The sequence below is a fragment of the Canis aureus genome, chromosome 10, assembly GCF_053574225.1.
Source record: "Canis aureus isolate CA01 chromosome 10, VMU_Caureus_v.1.0, whole genome shotgun sequence".
NCBI lineage: Eukaryota > Metazoa > Chordata > Mammalia > Carnivora > Canidae > Canis > Canis aureus.
The window spans coordinates 63,807,876-63,826,259 of NC_135620.1; the positions used below are offsets into that span (position 1 = coordinate 63,807,876).

At 37.6% G+C, this 18,384-nt stretch overlaps 1 protein-coding gene across 32 annotated transcripts in view; it reads left to right on the forward strand.

Moving 5' to 3' along the window:
• The window catches only part of LOC144322592 (uncharacterized), a 300,251-nt gene that overhangs the window by 219,420 nt on the left and 62,447 nt on the right, over positions 1-18,384 (forward strand). For 4 of the 32 annotated variants that reach the window (XR_013388234.1, XR_013388239.1, XR_013388221.1 and 1 more), the window contains one exon: positions 15,504-15,660. The exons of the other annotated variants lie outside the window; for them this stretch is intronic. The gene's annotated coding sequence lies outside the window, so the exon portion shown is untranslated. The remainder of the gene's footprint in view (positions 1-15,503; positions 15,661-18,384) is intronic. 32 annotated transcript variants of the gene reach the window in all.

Sequence of the window (18,384 nt, forward strand, 5' to 3'; positions counted from 1 at the left end):
ATTAGATCAGGAGTTAGGCAAAGATGTCCACTTTTACTTCTATTCAATGCTATACTGAAGGTCCTAGCCAATTCAATAAGATAAGAGAAATAAAAGACCTGCAGACTTGAAGACATAAAATTGTCTTTCTCTGCAAATGATATGGTTTTATACATAGAAAATCTTTAAAAAATTCCTCCAAGATTTAATAAATGAATGCAATCACAGAGGGTAGTAATAAGGGACAGAGGGCATGAAACATGGAAGAAGGGAAAGCCCATAGTAGAATATATTGCTGTTTTGGCTACTGCTCTTGATAGTTGTTGATAGCTGATTGCTCGTCTTCTGAGAAGTCTTAATGAATCCATTGAGAACCATCTACTCAGGTGAAGAAAGAGGAGTATTTCCTTTCCCATTGGTTGGAATATTACCTATAAAGGTATTAACTCTTCCGTACTCTGGTTTGTATGTGAATGAATACCAAGTAGGTTGCCATGAATCTCAGAACTTTGAAAGGCAGGAAGTGAAAGGTACAAGGTGCTGTCAGGTTTCACCTGAGGGAAGCTGGTTAAAGTCTTCATTGAAACTGGCTGATAAAGCAATTCCTAGAAATAGAGGCAAGGCCCAGGGAATCTGAAGTGCTACATAAGAGGTATCCAATATAGTACATTTGCTCACTATATCTCCAAGCATGTTTCTGAGGGCAGAGGGAAGCAGCTGCTAGCTAAGATTAAGGTTCCTTTCTATAAAAAACACACATGTCAGATAGGCCATAAGAACCACAGGCAATGGGAATACCTAAATTCCAAATAGCTTCCTTTCCCCATTCTTTGCTCAAGTCATAGAGTCATGGATCAAGAATAATAAACTCATCAACCCAGATGAGTTAACATGTAAGTGGCTAAATATGCTCATATATACAGAAGTACTTCTAGCAGGTCAATGGAGAATTGCCAAAAGAGAAATTTAGATATTATAGATTGTGATCCTTGTTCTACCAAGCAATTAAAATAAGGCAATTAAAATACTTTGTTCTATTATAGGACAGCCTGGGTGGCTCAGCGGTTTAGCACCGCCTTCAGCCCAGGACATGATCCTGGAGACCCGGGATCGAGTCCCATGTTGGGCTCCCTGCATGGAGCCTACTTCTCCCTCTGCCTGTGTCTCTGCCTCTCTCTTTCTCTCATTTTCTGATGAATGCAGAAATAAAATCTTAAAAAAAAATACTTTGTTCTAAGATAACATATACTGTTATAAACAATTTCAAATATGCAAAAAAGTGAAAAAGATTTCAACTATAATACACCACCTGGACACAATCATTATAAGATTTGGGTATATAAAACTATATCAAAAATCAACTTTTTCAGTGGTTGTATAATATTTCATGTGGCAAATTTATCATGATTTATTTAAACACTATAATTTCTTGAATTAAGTTACTGGCATTTTTTATTTGCTCTTATAAATAATACTTCTGTATTATTTAAGCACATGTCTTTTTTTATATTTAAGTGGTCAATTATGCAACACCAAAAAGAGTTGGCTTTGTGGAAATACTAAGAAATACTAATGTTTTAAAATTTCAAGTGAAGAAATAAAATGGCTTAGGGACAAATCATTAGTTAGAATCATTGTCATAAATGAGTGGATTTAGATGAAATCTATGTGATGGAATTCCAGAGTAATACATGGGAGTGGGTTTTTTTTTTTTTTTTAACACAAATAAGTATATTGGGGAAAGGCTTCATTTATAAGGGGGCATTAAAGTTGAATGTTGAAAGAGAAGTAGATTTATTTTTCCAGACAAGAGAGGAGAATAAGGAACAATTTAAGAAGAAAAACACATAGAGTTGTAAGAGTATAACACACTAAGGAAATGGGCTATTTAATGGAGCATATGGTGCATGGAAGAGAGAGAAAGGCAGATTTTGAGTTACAAAATAAGTAGTTGGGATCAGATTGGTCAGGGCCTTAATTTTATGCTGAGTCATTTGAACTTTATCTCATAAGTTATGGAGAGTCATTGAAGATCTTTGAGCAAAGACCATTGATGGATAACAGTTCCATTTTTTTAAGATGGAAACATAGTTAGATGGATAATTAAATAAAAGTCAGCCTCATCTAGGCACACTTGTCCCTGATGACCCCCCCACCCCCACTCAATTGTGCATTTGTCTTCCTCTCTGCTTTCTGTCCTTCAAATCCACATTTTTTCTGAATTTTTCTCTAGGATGTGTTGTTGCCCTTTGATTGTTCAAATGCTTTTGAATGCTCTTTCCTTATTCAGTGACTTCAGTTTCCTGCTTAGCTATCAGTAGCTAGATTTTAGTGTCATCTGCAGGTTGAAATAACATACACTTCCTCCTCAAGCCTCATCACCATAGATTCCTCAGTTAATTCATTCTTGTAGCAGTCCCAACAAGAAAACTGTGGTGGTGTGAAGAAAGGCTCAGGAATGGCAGAGTTGACTAGTTGTGACAGACCATATGACCCTCAAAGCTTAAAATATTTACTATCTGGCATTTTACAGAAAATATTTGCTGATGTCTACCCTAGGTCAAAATGAGTGAATGGTTATCAGGCAGTTAATGAAAAGCAATTAATATGTAGACACATTCTTGAAATGTTTTAAACTTTCAAGTAAAGAAAAAAGGCCACAAATATTTATATAAAATAAAAGGTCATCCAAAAAGGAATAAATTCCAGGCTGTTCTAACACATTATGTTTTAAAACAGTAGAGAAACATCTATATAACTATGGAAAAAAAGTTTGTGGCCTAGCCAAGTTATGACATTTGTATGAAAGCTATAGAAAGACATTATCAAATGAGCAAAGACACAGGAAATAGTCTTCTCATTTATCTTTCTTAAAAAATTACTTGGAGATATATTCCAGATATCTCTAAGATGAATTAAGTATAAAGAAAAGAAAAGCTCTAATGTAAATATCTTAAATGATTCTTGAAAGGGCATATATACAGAGTGAAAATAATAAGTAGCCAAGGACAAAAATTCTATATATTACCAACAAATAGGATTTAATAAATAAGAGGATATCATATTATGCTTATTTCCCATCATACATTGAGTATGTAAATCTTCGTATGTGTGTGGGCTATGTATCCTATTCTTAATGCTGAAAATTAGAGATATATCAGTAAAACATTTTTACAAAACTTAAAAATATTCACCTTCTAAATAATATGGGAAAAGGGAAAAGAAAACATAATTTATATGGTAAAGAAAATTGTGGAAGAGATTATTGCTCTTTGTTGCTGCCTGACCCTAACACTATAGAGGAGATTTGAGAAACTACATTATATGCTTTCAAGGAGAAGTAACCTGGATTGATATTTTATAGAGAGATAGTGAAGTGTGATTGTTAAGAGCCTTTGGATATTTTATTTATTCATGCAATTAACAGATATTTGTTGAACATCTTACTATGTGCCAAGCACTATTCTAGGAACAAGGGATAAAATGGTGAATAAGACAAACAGTATTCCAATCTCATTTAACTTACATCCGAGTTGGAAAGAGAGAAAGGAGACATAAAAAACAACAAAGCAAATGAATGAACAAGATCATTTGAAATATTATTAACTTTTACAAAGGCAATTGAGAGGGATTGTGAGCAGTTTGTATAAAGTGTGCTGAGTGTTCAGAGAATACCTCTTTGAGAAGACACTTGAGCTAAGACTTGAATGTCCCAAAGGATCCAACAATGAAAACATTTGGGGAAAGAGTATTTCAGGTATAGAGAGGACCAAGTGCCAAGGCCCTAAGTGTAAGATTGTACTTATATTTGAGGAACAGAAAGAAGATATATATGTGTTATGGTGTAGTGAACTTGGGTTAAAGTGGTTCCAGATAATGTTGAAGAGATTCTGTAGGGCCTTATTGACTGTTGTGATAAATTTGGATTCAAAATTCAATTGTAAGTTATTAGAGGCATTAACTATGGCAACAATATGATCAGATCATTCATAATAGGGAGAGGTCACTCTGGCTGTTGTAGAGAAAGGATGCAGGGAGGAAAACTGAATGAATGGAGGTCAATTAGGAGCTTACTGCAGTTATGCATGTCAGAGACAGTGGAACCTTCTAATCAAGATTGTAGGAATTGGGATAGAAAAAAACAGATCTTGGGTATATTTTGGAGGTAGAGGAAAATTGATTTGCTTATAGATGGGATACTATGTAGAAGGACAAATCAAGGGCTATCTCTATCTTGCACAATTGGGTATAGAAGCATGTTTTGTAAAAGAAATCATGAATGTTGTTTAGGCCATGTTTTTTTTTTTATAAATTTATTTTTTATTGGTGTTCAATTTGCCAACATACAGAATAACACCCAGTGCTCATCCCATCAAGTGCCCCCCTAAGTGCCCACCAGCCGGTCACCCTCCGCCCTCCTCCCCTTCCCCCCCCCCCCCCCAAGTTCGTTTCCCAGAGTTAGGAGTCTCTCATGTTCTGTCTCCCTTTCTGATATTTCCTACCCATTTCATGTTTAGGCCATGTTAATTGAAATTCAAGAAGTCATTCATGAACCAAATGAACATATTAAGTAACAATTGAATATAAGTGTCTGGGTCTTAGTGGAAAGGTATTGCTAGATGCTTAGGTTTGCATTCTAGCTGGATTACTTAATGGCTATTTGACCTACAGCAAGACTTACCTGTCTCTACCTTTACCTCCAAATCTGAAGAAAATGGGAAGAAGAATAGTACTTCTAATGGATGTGAAATGTTGAAAGTATATACTATATGTGACTGCTTTTATTATGGGGACTGCCACATGGTAAGCTTTTGTTGTCTGCTACTTATCCTATTAAAATACTTTTAATTATATAGAATTATATAGAACCTCAACTGGTTTAACAAATAAGAATAATTTATAAATGATAGAACAAGAAAAAATTAGGTAAGATGGTTATAATATGGATTAATTCAGTGTCTCAATAAATCAAGGGCCAGGTTCTGCTCTGTTTGTTGTATGTTTGTTTTCTGTGCTCTTCTTGATATATCACTATAGTTCTCCTGATTATGACAACTAAATGATAACATCTAGTGGAAGAAGAAAGATTATTTTTTCTTATCCTTCTCTACTTAATGAACTTTTTACTTTGAAAATTTTCAAGAATACAGAAAAATTGAAAGAAAAGTCTTTTTGGCCAAACCATTTGAAATTAAGTTGCGGATATCATGACACTTCATTCTAAATACTTCAGCATGTATCTCCTAAGAAAAAGGATAATATCCTACATAAAGACAATACAATTGTCAGACTTAAGGGAATTAACACTAATTCCATAATATCATTTCAAATCTAATGCATATTCAAATTCTCCACTGACCTCCAAATATCCTTTATATCTGTTTTTAAAATCTAGGATCCAATGATTATGTGCCATTGCATTTGTTTATGAGTCTTCAGTCTCTTTTAATCTAGAACAGTACCCCTACCTTTTTATTTTTTATGACACTAATGTTTTGAAGAATTCAGACCTTGTAATAAGTACCACATTCTATACTTATCTGATTGTTTCCTTATGGTGTCATCTAATTTTTTTCTCTATTCACTGTATATCCAGATATCAGGCCTAGTGCTTTGGGTAGATTCAGATTATTTTTGGCAAGATAACTTCCTGGGTAATGCCATGTACTGTATGTTGCAGCATATCAGGCACAATATCAAGATGTCCTACTATTGATGATATTAAGCTTGATACCTGGTTAAGGTGGTGACAGTCCTATCTCCTCATTACAAAGGTACAGTAATTAATCTCAGGGAAGAGGATAATACTTGATCATCTTGTTCTTCCTCAGCTAATGATTTTAGCATCCATTGACAATACTTAGTTGAATTGATTATTAGTTACATAGAAGGCTATAAAATAGCAAATTTCTATTCTATAATTCATTTCATGTATATTAGTTGTGTTTTTCTGTAAAGACAGGCACCTCTGCTTTTACTTAAATGTTACTATTGATTCATACATTTAGTTATGTTAGTTATGTCATCAATTATAGTGATTACTCTTTTTGATACTTAAAATGTCCTACATTTTGCTAGTTGGAACACCTTCAAGTTGGTTCCTCGGTGCTCTTGACATTATTTCTTTAGTCTTTGAGAGTTCCTTTGATTTCTGGCACAATAAGGTATCTAAGATTAACCTTGCCCTTTTTTTATCCCAGACATAGATTAGCCATTTCTACAAGAAGTCATTGTTCTCTCAGGTGGGGACTGGCATTCATTCATTCATTCATTCATTCATTAGATTTTATTTATTTACTCATGAGAGACCCAGAGAGAGAAGCAGAGACGTAGGCAGAGGGAGAAGCAGGCTCCTGGTGGGGAGCCCGATGTGGGACTTGATCCCAGGACTCTGGGATTACACCTTGAGCCAAAGATAGAGGCTCAACTGCTGAGCCACCCAGGCATCCCAGGGGACTGGCATTTAAAAACCAAGATATGTTGCTGGGTGTGTTTATTGATAATTATTTATCATTCTTTCTATCTTCTTTTAACGGAAAGAACTAGGGTATTCACATGAAAAATATATAGTCTATATAATCATAAGTTTATATTGGTATTTCTAATTCAAATCCAATATTATACTACCTTATTTTACTTTGTTTTTTTTTTTTTACTTTGTTTTAATTTATTTTCCTTAAAGTGAACATCTTGGTTTCTAATTACTGATATACATATATTACATATACATATACACATACACATATATATGTATCAGTAATTGTATATAAATATACAGTTGACCATTGCACAGCATGGGTTTGAACAGCGCGGATACACTTATACCTGGATTTTTTATAGTCCTATATATGTACGTACAGGACTGTATACAGTATTATATATGTATACACTTATACCTGGATTTTTTTTTACAACAGAGTACTATAAATGTGTTTTCTCTTCCTCATGATGTGCTAAGTAACATTTTCTTTTCTCTAGATTACTTTATTATAAGAATACAGCATATTATGCATGTAACATATAAAATATGTGTTAACCAGCTGTTTATATTGTTAGTAAGACTTCTGGTCAACAGTAGTCTATCAGTAGTTAAGTTTGGGGGAGTCAAAAGTTATGTGCAGATTTCTGACTCTGGGCTGGGGCATCAATGCACCTAACCCTGTGTTACTCAAGGGTCGTGTGTATATGTGTGTGTGTGTATGTGTGTGTGTATGTAAGTTGAAAACTATAACACCAACATCCCTGTGATTAAAAAAAAAAACCCACCCACCAAAACCACCCACAAAAAAAATTTCAAGATATTTTGTAGTGGTATGTGTAGATATGACACTAAGAATGTAGTCAGAAAAGTATATTCAAAAGTTACATGATATAATTGTTATAACTTTGATACAGAGTATCAAGTATGTTCAGTTGTTTTATCTGTCTTTTTTTAGGAATAAAGAAACCTTTCCTAGAAGCTCTGGGGTGGACATCCCAAGTCTCATTAGCACCAAAATGGGATTTTAAAGATTGTCCTTGACTAATCACTATTTATTTCTGAGTCACATGGAGGATGGATAGAAATCAGGACAAAATCTGGACTCTATAGCAAGGAAAAAGGGAAGAGCTGGCTGATTGGCAGCATCTCTGTTACACCTATTATTATGACAATTCTTACAAATTTCTAGGTCACTTAACCAGATACCTGCACATATGCCATCCTATACCTTTTAGATTAATATATTTAAAGATTTTATTTATTTACTCATGAGAGAACACAGAGAAAGAAGCAGAGACACAGGCAGAGGGAGAAGCAGGCTCCATGCAGGGAGCCTGATGCAGGACTCTATCCCAGGACCAGGACCCCAGGATCACAACCTGAGCCGAAGGCAGATGCTCAACCACTGAGCCACCCAGGTGCCTCTAGATTATTATTAAAAAAATACAAATCCCCACTGTTGGCATAATCATGATGAAAATGATACTTCATATGTTATTGATGAGTGTGTAAATGGGAATTTATCATTGTGAAAATCAGTTCGATATGAATTTATATAGTTTGGTTTAGAAATCTAACTCCTTTGACAGCACCTGGTGGCTCAGTAGGTTAAGCATCTGATTCTTGATCTTGGTTCTAGTCATGATCTCAGAGTTGTGAGATCGAGCCTTATGTTGGGCTTCATGAACACTGGGTGTAGAGCCTGCTTGGGATTCTCTCTCTCCCTCTGCCTCTCCCACCACCACACTCATGTGCTTTCTCTCTCTCTGTCAATAAATAAGTAAATAAATAGATGAACAATAAAAATATGACTTCTTTGAATTTGTCATGTGGAAATGACTAAAATAATACGAACAATTTAAATGTCTACGTTGTGAAATGGTTAATTCAATCAAACGCAGTTGCTTAATGGAAGTATGGCTCCATCAAAAGTGATAATTATAAAAACCATGTGGTAATCATGTCATAGGAAAAATGTTTATAAAGTTGAGTGGAAAAACCCCAGAATATAAAAGTATGCCTGTGCAATAATTGTAATTAAAAAATTATGTTTGTATATAGACATAGACAAAGGGTTAGTTTAATGGAGATGGGTGGATGGTGGACTGTAGGTAAATTTCTAATTTTATTTAGAATTTTGTTAATTTTTTTCAACTAAAGCAAAAACAAAGGCAGTTAGGGGAAAAATATCTCTCCCATGTTCTGAAGTCAAGAGATTTATCCAAGCTCTTAAGCAGATCTAAATCTTCTTTTTAAGAAAATTTTGATTGTATCTGCAAGCATTTTCATAGCCTAACTCGCCCCTTCATCTGGGAAAGTATAAGTCAGATTCCACAATTACCCTAACAGAATGTCAATTGTGCCACTGGAATATCTCATATCAAAAGCCGATGGAATTTGCTTCGTTCAGCCACACAGAGGAACTGCACCCTCAGTGCTGCCAGAAAACTCAGTCTGGAATTGATTGCTATAGTTCTCTCCCAGAGCACTGTTGAATTGATTGCTTTTTGAGAAATTCTCTAAGGGATTTGCTGACCATGTGCCTACTGAATTGCCTGTGTCTCTGGCTAGAGCAGAACCTGAAGAAGGAAGATCCTAGGGCTCATCAAGAAGAAGGGTCTTTTGGGAGAAGATCCATTCTTAGAAATGCAGTGCCAGGAGTTGAAATTGGGAACTTGGAAAATATGATAAAGAGAAAAAGCGGGAAGTAACCATTTGGACATCCAAACTAAAAGGCCAGGTAATGGAAACATTCAACCCAGCAGAAAATGAGATTATCAAAGCATGTATGAGAGGACATTTCTCTTATATAGCTCCTGGCCAGAGCAGGGTAAACCTCTCAAGGGTTCTAACTCAATCTGGATCCATTACAGGAGCCCATTCCTCAATTTTTCTGGGCTCTGTTCTTATATGCATGTTTGTGGATTATGTTGGCTTTGTCCATTTAGAATTGCCTTCACTGAGTAGCAATTTAATATTTTCCTTTTTGCTTTAATAAGAATCTCTACAAGAAATAGCTGTGTGAAGACTGTTGTTTTATCTTCTGTAAAGCCACTTTGAAGACATCATCTGTTGTTTTACTCAACATCTAAGTGATGAATTCTTCTTACAGCTATGTGATAAATGCTTTTTAGAATTCTTTTTTAGAATGTAGTGCCAGGAAAACATTTCTCTCTCTCTTGAACTGGTTAGTTTTTTTTTTTTTTTTTTTTTTTTTTAACGTCCTATGGTGAGAACTCTGAAACTATGATTTTACTTCTCTTTTTACCTTCAGTACTAGGAAACTCACAACTAAATGTAATGCTTTAATGTATAGCTTTTCTTATGGTTTATATCAGGCATAATTATCTTCCTTCCTTAAAAATATGATTTTTGTCATATATGCAAGTTAGGCTATGAAAATGCTTGTAGATATAATCAAAATGTCCAATTTACTTAAGTGTTCTTTGAGTCACTTAAAATTCAGAAGGGGCAAGAGGTTATCTGTAAAGAAATATCCAATGAGAAAGTTGAAAACAGTGATTTGTAATAGAAAGAATAGGGGTTTGGGTATCATACAGACCTGAGTCCAAATTCTTGCTCCTTTACTTGTGAGCCTTGTGAGTCTGGGCATATTGTTGACTTTGATTAATAATCAATGTCCCTACTTGAAGAGTAGAGGTAATAGGTCAGATAAAAATACACAATAAGTTTACTGTGTATGTTAAAGGGTGTTCTATCTCCTTTTGAATAAGCCCTATCATTTTAGCCTGGAAGAGAGAAGAATGTAGGGAGATACAAAGACTGTAATAAAATATAGGGAAGGCTATTATGGTTCAAAGGATTAGCAGAGAGAGGACTAGTGGATGAATGTCCTGATAAGGTAGATTCTGATTATGAAAAAAAAAAGCAGTTTTCTATTAGATTATTCTAAAAATGGAATGAGGTTCTTGGTGCTGCAAGTGGTGAGCAGAATTGAGAAGTGAAGATCTGAAGTACCTGAGACAAAATTTGGATACTGGATGGAAGACTGTCTCAAGTGTAATACGAGGTTCTGCTTGGCTGTATGTGATCCTATTACTCCACACCTAACCTCCTCAAACCTGTTCTTACTAACCAGACTGATCACATCAGACCACGGTCTAACCAGGAACAGTAAAAAAAAACTTGGAAAGTAAGTTAATGGTTCTGAGGGTCATTTTTCATTTCTTAAGAGTTGCTTTTATCCAGTATTTTGTAGGTACTGCAAAACCCATGAAAACCTTAACCAAATATATGGAACCTAGAGTTAGTGACAAGAGTTTCTCATGAAAAATTCCTTTCTGATTAAAAGTAGCACCCCTTTCACACTTCCCGTGTTCCTCCTAGATATTCTGATCCAAATTTTGAGGGTAGATCTTGACTCCTCCTTACTGAGTCTGCCGTGTCAAACCTATAACCAAGGCTTATCTAGTCTTCTTTGAAATGTTTTCACACCTACCTTTCTTTTCTAGCTTAGCCTTGTGGGAGGATTTAGGCATTGGAACCACCCACTGCTTGCTTCAAGCTTTAGTTCTAACCTTTTCTAACTGGATAGCCTTGAGCAAGTTATTTAACCTCTGTGAACTTCTGTTGATTTATCTGGGATGGGCTTACTCATAGAGTTGTTTTAAGAATTAAATAAAAGAATGAGGGCATCTGGATGGTTCAGTTGATTGAATGCCTGCTTTTGGCTCAGGTTGTGATCCCAGGGTCTTGGGATCTAGCCCTGCATCAGGCTCCCTGCTCAGAGCCTGCTTCTCCTTCTCTCTCTGACTGCCACTCTGTCTGCTTGTGTGCTCTCTCTCTCTCTTATATAAGGTGTTATACTATATGTTGGCAAATTGAATTTTAAATTAAAAAATAATAAAATTAAAAATAAATAAATTAATTAAATATTTAATAAATAAATAATGTATGCAGTTCACCTAGTATAGGGCCGAATGTGTAATATTTGCCCAATAAATCTTGATTTTCTTTCTTCTCCCTTACCTTCTTTAAGGGCTTCTCTGATTACATTAGTCAAGAACGCTAATATCTTTCATCTGGCAATCAATTAGATTCTCTTACTAAACTATTTCACAGTATCTTACTATTCAGCTTCTGATGATATTATAACTCTGCTCCCTAACTAGACTGTAAGCCCCACTCATTCATTTATTCATTTATTTTCTTAATAGTCACTTATTTAAAAGAGACTAAGTACCAATCACTGATTGACACTTTAAATAGATATAAGAATTCTGTTCTTGAGGGGTGTATATCCTGGTACCTGGCACATATGCTCATACATATCAAATGAGTGAATGAATACTTCAAGTATCACAATGTAATACTGTAGTAGCTTAAGGCAAAATGGATAAAGAGACTGGAAAGAAACCAGGTCAATTAGGTGATTATAACAATAGGCTATGTGAAATAAAAGCAATATCTGAAGTAGGGAAGGGACAACAGAGAGGGAAAGCCTAGGAGACAATTGAGGGATGGTATTAAGATTTTTGGATATGAGAGTAATTCTCATGGATGGAGTGGATGCATCAAAAATGATCCAGTGACTGACTAGAAGGGTGTTAGAAGGAATGAGCAAATGCAAATGTATAAATCAATATTTTGAGTGTTAGTGACCTTATAGTTAGTGGCACCTGAAGTGCCATTAACAGGGACTGGGATTTACAAACTGGAGGATGTCTGAAGGAAAGACGAGTGAAGCCATAAATATGTGTTTGATTTGAGGTGTTATTGGGACATTGAAGGAAAGATGTGGAAGTGTTAGCGAAAAATTTGGGACAAGACCCCAGGGGATAAGTAAATGATGTAGTCAGAATTTTTCCTAGAAAGACAATGTGGAGAAGAGAATTTGAGGGAGAGGGGAAAAAATGTGCAAAAGCTCACGATTGAAAGAGCTGGCACCCTTGAGTCTGTTACAAGCAATGTGGTAAGAGCAATGTAGGGTGTAGGGGGAAAGATGGGAGCTGAGTCTGGATCTGTATGTCAGCGTCAGGTTATAAAGGGCCATGTTGAAAGGTGAAGGATTCTAGTATATGTTTTGTAGGTGACTGAAGCCATTTAGGATGCACCTGGGCTGATCATCAAATGGAGAAATACAGGATGGATGAAATCTACAAAGTGAACTTGGAAGTAGGTTACACAGGCCCCAAGACTTGAGTTGAAATTACCATTTTCAAGCTTTTCTGAATTCTGGTACTTAAATTCTGCCATCAAGACAGGTTCTTCCCTGTTATTAGGTTCAATTAAGCTTTCTGCTCTGGATAAGAAGCCCCCTTCCTTCTTATTCCTCTCTTACTTCTCCTTCATCTTCTTCTAAGAAAGAGAAAGAAAATGACCTTTCTTACTCTACAAACCTCAGCAAACTCCAACTCTGGATCCCAAAGGAGGGGAATCATTTTTCAAAGTCATCCAGAGGAGATGCTGTAAGTGATGTTGCCAGCAGGGTAAAGTCACCCCTTACACTGTTTTTTGAGTATCTATGATGGGGGTAGTGGAGGATTTGTACAAGAAGATCCAGGCATGGATTTCTCTTCAGACAGGAATTCTCTGGCACAAATCCTGGCGTTCCTATTTCCTAGGAACACTTCTTCCTTGATTGTGGTCACACCTGATCTAATGATTCTGTAATGAGAAGCAGCATGACATTGCCATCTTATAACCCTGACCCGCATGTGAATGTGTTACCAAAAGAAAGGAAACTGGGGAAATCAAAACAGGAAGGATTCTATTATCAGGCCAACATGCCCACCGTTGCAGTGCTACGAACGCCTTATTGGCATTCCTATTCACGTCCAACCCCAGCGTAATTAATCACTGGTGCATTTGCTATCCCAGGCTACAAAGATATGTCTTGAAGCCTTTTCAAGTTTCTTCCAAGCTTCTTGCCTTGGCATTTTCCCAAGCTGCTTCTTGAAGAACAGCAAGCTGGTATTTGGAGCATATGGCGATGGTCTGTTTGTGTGTTCATTAAATCAAGATACCAATGAAAAGAAAGCAGAAAGCTTTCTGTCCTTTAAATGAAATTGTCAACCCAGATATCTGCTGCCTTTCCCAAACCCTGGCCTGAAATGCCTGGCAAGTGGGGTTGTGTTATCATGACAAATTAATTCATATCATACTTTGATCATGGCCTGAAAATTTTTTTGACATCAATTTTCAGAAGTTGCATTCGGAAAATCAGAACTCACTAAAGTGCCTCCAATTCCTAACGATACAGCAGAGACCTCTTGCTCTACCTAGAGTGTCAACCTCTTAGGAAAGAAGGGGAGGGGAAACTTTAGAGCCATGGCAGCTGTGTCAGCCAAGGCAATGTTGGGGGGCTCTTCTGTGTGCGTGGCCAAAACCCAACAGAAGGGGGCCGTCTTGCTGACTTGAGCTCTGTGCACAGCGTGGTGGCTGCCTCTCCCCCCTTCCTTTTCCCCTTGCTCTTTCCTCCTGCCATGTAACGTGTCAAAAGCAAATGAAAATTGAGAGGATTCGGCTGAAAATAGAATTGAATTCTATTAGTCAGCCTAATAGTGAAGGTGCATTTGGAAATACAGTGCAGGATAGCTAATGTTTACCACTTGACTACTCATGCCCCAGGCTCAAAATGCATAATGATGCAAATTAAAACCCAGCAAATGGAGGAGCTGGAATCTCAAAGATAACCATACCTAACGCAGGGTGGGACAAAACATCTGCTCTTTAATTAATCTTACGTAAAGACTGAAGCACTGCATTAAGATGCACAGTGTTTATGACAACTGTGTTTTTTGTGGTTAACATGCTCCTGGACTCCCCCATGTAATTGTTGCTGCTTTGTAACTCACACAAAGCCCCCGCCGAACAACCCCCGTCAGCTAGAGAGGAAAATATGGGCAGGAAGGGTACCGAGAAGGAGAATATGATGATTTTGGAATATAAATCGGGCCAGGCGCCAGTCACAACTCTGATTCCCTACTCGTGGGGTCGAACCAGGTAGTGGAAACTTGTTCAGAACATTTCATTGTTCGGTGTGGGAAATCAGCTGTACATGTCACACACACACACACGCATACAGGCACGTACATACATGATACACATCCATATGTCACATTTTACTATTACATAAAGAGCTCTTACGTAGCACAGTGGTCCACATGATGGGCTCTGGGACCAGACTCCTTGAACCACTGCACTGTTTGCTAAGCCGCAGTACTGGGTAAATGGCTTCACATCTCTGTGCCTCTATTTTCTCATCTGGGTAAAAGGCCAAATCACGATTCCATCTTTGGAAGGTTGTTGCGAGGATCGCATTATTATCATTGTAATTACGGCTTACAGTGCATTTGCCATGTGCTAGGCATAAATGTAATTCTTCATTTACGTGAATTAACTCATCTAATCTTCCCAATAACCCTATCTCATAGTTAATAAGCTAGTAGAGCTAGTAAGACTCTTAAAACAGTGACTGATACATTTTAAAGTAGGCAAAAGATGCTAGCTATGATAATTCTCATCACTTTTTGTGTCATTGATAATGCATATTATTATTTAATCCTCACCACTGCCCTGTACGAATGGGTCTGTTGGTTTCTCTACAGAGACAGGTTGACGCTCAGAAAGATTAATTCAGGTTCCTAAAGCTACACATTTGGAGAGTGATAGACAAGGATTCTAGCCCCAAATTAGCTGACTTCGAATTTTGTGCGTTAAGCCCCTTCTTGTTCTACACTTGGGGTGATGGGTGATTGTAAAAATTGAAGGGGTAAAAAAGAGGAGAACGGTTTGAAATTCATTGTGATAATGCGTTTGTTCACATCAGTCCCACCAAATCAGGCATGCTCAGCTCTGAAGGAAAATGGAGGTTATCTCAGATGTCAAAACACTTCCCTGTGAACATTACTATTTTGGACACTGGCCATTTTACAAATTTCAATATTCATTTTTGCTCCACCGCTGTTTGATATTCCTGTGGTACTTATTCACCAGGCATGATGGTAATATTATGGAAATGGTGAGGCATCAAGATCTTAATTTTGCTCTGACATGGAATCTATTCCTATTTCATACACAGGTTGGCTGTTATTTTCTAGCAGATGCTTTAAGGTTGATACATATAAAATTCACCCTCTGTTTGGAATTAAGTAGAGGGGGAAAGGGGAACAAAAACAACAACAACAACAACAACAACAAAAGGATGAAGAGCGTAGTGAGATGCTTCTGTGGTTTTGGTGAGTTGTTTGTCTTTCTTTCTTTCTTTTTCTTTTTTTCTTTTTTTTTTTTTTTTTGACACTGAAATGGAATCTTTAAGTGTAAGTATTTCAAAGCACCAACATGAATTCTCCTGTTTGCTGGGTGAGCTTCATTTAGTGGTGTTATTTCCCCATGGATATTAAGAGTCTTCCTGAGAGGAGCACAAGAAGCTAATCACAAACAAAGAGAAGACGGCAATGCTTATTCCCAACCACCTTGTTCCTTCCACTGGAGGGGGCTCTCTCAACCCCTTCTCTTAGGATGTGAAAACAAACCAGATGGGTGTGCTATCTCCATCTTTTGGCCTTTAGCAGAGTCTCTGGAACAAAGCAGGGCAGCAGGGCTTCTTGAAGACTTGCTTGGAGAGAGAGAGGCTGGATGGAATCTTGAATACAAATGATAGGTTATGCTTGAAGCTGAATAAAAATAAGCTATCTGGAGAATATATAGAAGTGGCATGCATGCTGCCTTTGGAAAGATTCATTTTTATTTGTCTATCTATGTATAAAGGAGGAAGATAGATAAATTGAAAGGAAAAGTGCCATTTCTGTAATGTTCACTGTGGCAAAGGGTTTGCAAACAATATAAAAATAGCGGCTCTTCCAAAATGACGGCTTCACTGGAAGTTTATCCACCTCTCTCTCCATTCCCTGTCACCCCCCCCCCCCCCCCCGCGCCCCATCCCATCCCCCCTCCAAATATTCAGAGCTAGTATAGTCACTATGGGGAAAAGACAGCGATCTTTTGTATGTTGTTATAATTAACCAGGCCCGATTCATCATCAGATTATAGAATGGGATGCAGTGTTAAAAAAAGAACTAAAGGAAGAAACCAGGAGAAATGACCATTTTAATTGCATGTTTATTCTCTCTTCGCTTTCCCAAATTGGTTTCGTTTCCTCTGAGTGGGGTAAGTGCCAGGGTATTCATATGAGCAGGGGGCCAGGGTGGATTCCAACATTTACCAGCATTTGAATTACCTCCGGATGGTTTGGCGGCCTCTAAATTTATACCCTTGAAGGCACAGCAACAAGCCTTCATCTCCTATGGAAGAGACTTGAAAGCATGCCAGAACAGGACCTCCGTCCTCCCTTCTTAGAGTCCTGGCACGTAGAATCACACAAGAAAACAAAAGGCATTTGTGAGGAGCCGTCCAGGAAGAAAGATTAACAATATAAACCGAGGGGGGAAAGAGAAAGAAAAGAGAAAGCCCTTTAAAATGGTTTTGTGCTTATTTTAATAGAACTTGCACAGTCCCTGAATATCCTCTAATCAAAACCAAATGCTTGTTGCTGTACAGCACTCTTTCTTTGTTCACTGGTAATGCCCACTCTGCTCCGGTGGGGGGTGGGGGTGGGGGGTGAGGGGTGGGGGGGTGGGGCCGGGTCTGGCTGGCTTATCTTTCCACCAGGAATAAACAATGTCCTCAAGGTTAGGGCATGCGGCTGACTTGAAAAACCCTAGGAAAAACACCCATTGGCAGCTGGACCTTGTGCTTCCGTCACCCCAAATGCCTGATGAGAAACTTGAAGATTTTTGCTTTTATTCCTTTTGATCCTGAAACATGTCAAGAAGCAGGGAGAGGAAAGGGAACTCCTTTTTTTCATCTCCATCTCCGTCTCTTATTCACTGTCAGTCCATCTGTTCACCTTTATCCGGGGGTTTTCTTCTCCTTTCTCCCCTCTTCCCCCTCATCCGTCCTCTGTCTACCTCTGTCCTTCTGTCAGGCTCTGACTCACTTCAGAAAACCGATCAGCTTTCAACTTGATTGGGTAATGTTGTCTGACCTTGACTTTATGTGGGCTGGAAGGATTTCAGTCTTGGTTTTATCAGGATTAGCTTTTTATCTGCACAGAAGTGCCCGAGCAAGTAACTCATCTCCTCGTCTTTCACCTTAGACTTGCTGCTTTCTCCTCTAATTTCTCAAACAACGTGGAGAAAATAAACAGAGTGATTGAGATGGTTATGGCGATATGACTTTTACTACGGAACAGAAGGGACGAAGCCATAATCTAGTCCTGGGCTCGGGATCAATGTCTTTGGGTTATGCTGGGTGATGTTATTAAGAGAGTCAGCAGTGTGTTTTGTTTTTAATGCCAGACAGTCCTTTTCAAATGCTTATGGGGTGTCCAAGGCATTCTGCATGGGGGGGGGAACGGGAAGGAAGTGGAAGACCATAGAAACCCAGATACACAGGATCTGCACCTTTTCATGTTGCCCCAGCTCCTAGCAGCACAAATTGACTTTGTAAGATTGGCTCTGAAAATGAATACCCAGGACATCACTCTGTGTTACTTTCTGTGAAATTACTTTTCTGAATGAAAATATTGAATTCCTTTGAAAGCAAGTAGTATAATATCTCTGGAAATGAAAATCCTGTGGAAATCACAAAGGAAAGAAGACTGAAGGATATGAAAGCTTTATATCTCTAAATGTTAGTCAGGCCCTGGATTTTTTTTTTTTTCCTTGACAACAATCATAACTGCTCTTTCTGATGTTGATACACTGGGCGCTGGAATCTCCTAGATGCTTCTATTACAGATTTATGTTTTATCTCCAATAAACAGCCAATATCATTATCTTAATTTACTACAGCATTTGTATGCACTCGGCGCTTTTTGTAGTCTACTGGCCTAGCAAGCCTGACCTGCAGAATTTTCCTTGTCTCAAGGGGAACATATTGACTTACCGCCAGGCTCCTGC